Source organism: Panthera uncia, chromosome X (assembly GCF_023721935.1).
Source record: "Panthera uncia isolate 11264 chromosome X, Puncia_PCG_1.0, whole genome shotgun sequence".
Classification (NCBI taxonomy): Eukaryota; Metazoa; Chordata; class Mammalia; order Carnivora; family Felidae; genus Panthera; species Panthera uncia.
The window spans coordinates 110,990,041-110,991,385 of record NC_064817.1 but is presented as its reverse complement, the minus strand read 5'-3'; the positions used below and the strand labels follow the sequence as shown (position 1 = coordinate 110,991,385).

At 47.1% G+C, this 1,345-nt stretch overlaps 1 non-coding gene across 1 annotated transcript; it reads left to right on the top strand.

Moving 5' to 3' along the window:
- Window positions 1-299: 299 nt before the first annotated feature.
- On the top strand, window positions 300-401 carry LOC125932452 (U6 spliceosomal RNA). Its single transcript, XR_007460615.1, has one exon. It is a non-coding gene; the product is annotated as a U6 spliceosomal RNA (small nuclear RNA).
- The last annotated feature ends 944 nt before the right edge of the window (window positions 402-1,345 follow it).

Genomic DNA, 1,345 nt, shown 5'->3' with positions numbered 1-1,345 from the left:
TTTATTGGAATTCCAAAGGTCCAACAAGAATTGTGTTTAAAGTTGTATTGGTGGTTGAGAGGACAGGTCAGGAGTGACAACCGAAAATCAAGATCTGAGTTCTGGGGTGTAAAGTTCCAGGCTCCAACTTTCTGTAGCATGTCATGACCCGGGCTGATGGACCAAAGCCTTCATTATCCCGGCACAGGAAACCCAGGGGCCGGGTTTCCGGATGATGTCAGAAAACACAGGAAACTTGGAGAACAGATTGAATTCCCTCCCAGAGAGACCACTGACACCTCTTTGCGAAACACCTGAGAGTGCTCGCTTCTGCAGCGCATATGCGAAAATGAGAACGAGAGAGATTAGCACGGCCTCAGCGCTAGGATGGCTCACAAATTCGGGAGGCATTGCATATTTTGTGCCGTGCCCCAGCGAACTGCCACCCTTTGTGGATGAGCACACAAAATGGGGGGTTTGGAGAGGTCGCTCAGGGTGACTGCTCTGAGTTTGTGCCTTGCTGCCCGCAGCCAGGGGCCCTAAGACACCTAAGAGGCCCTCCTGGCCTCCTACCAGATCCTCTGTCATTGGACGTGAGACCCTACTTTGATGGCCGCCCAGTCACATTCCCATTATTAGGTTACCTAGGTAATCCTAGTAGCTTCATCTGAAGGCTTGTTCTCATTGGCTAAAAAAAAAGAAAAGAAAAGAAAAACCACCTGAGAGGCAATGGACATAGTAATAGCTAACGTCTGTTTAGCACTTGCAATGTGCCAGGCACTGATCTATGAAACAAGACCCCAAGAATCAACCAACAACCCAAAAGCTGAACAATGGGGAAGCAGTGAAATAAGTGATAGAATATCATTCATTGCTTATTTATTTCTGAGACAGAGGAAGAATCTCAAGCAGGCTTCACGATAGCAGCACCGACACGGGGCTCGAGCTCACCAAACCGTGAGACCACAACCTGAGCGGAAATCAAGAGTAGGACCCTCAACTGACTGAGCCATCCAAGCTCCCCTGCCATTCATCAATTTAAAGTGCTTTCAGGGGTGCCTGGCTGGCTCCGTTGGTGGAGCATGCGACTCTCGATCTCGGGGTTGTGAGTTCGAGCCTCATGTTGGGTGTAGGGATTCCTTAAAAATAAAATCTTTAAAAAAAAATAAGTAAAATGCTTTCAAATAGCTAATGAAATAGGAACATTTACTTACTGTAGCATTATGTGAAAAATTCAGGATTCAAAAATATACAAATGGTGTAATCCCAACCATTTTTAAAACTAACACATGGAGGGGGGCACCTGGGTGGCTCAGTCGGTTAAGCATCCGACACTGGGTCAGGTCATGATCTCACAGTTCGTGAG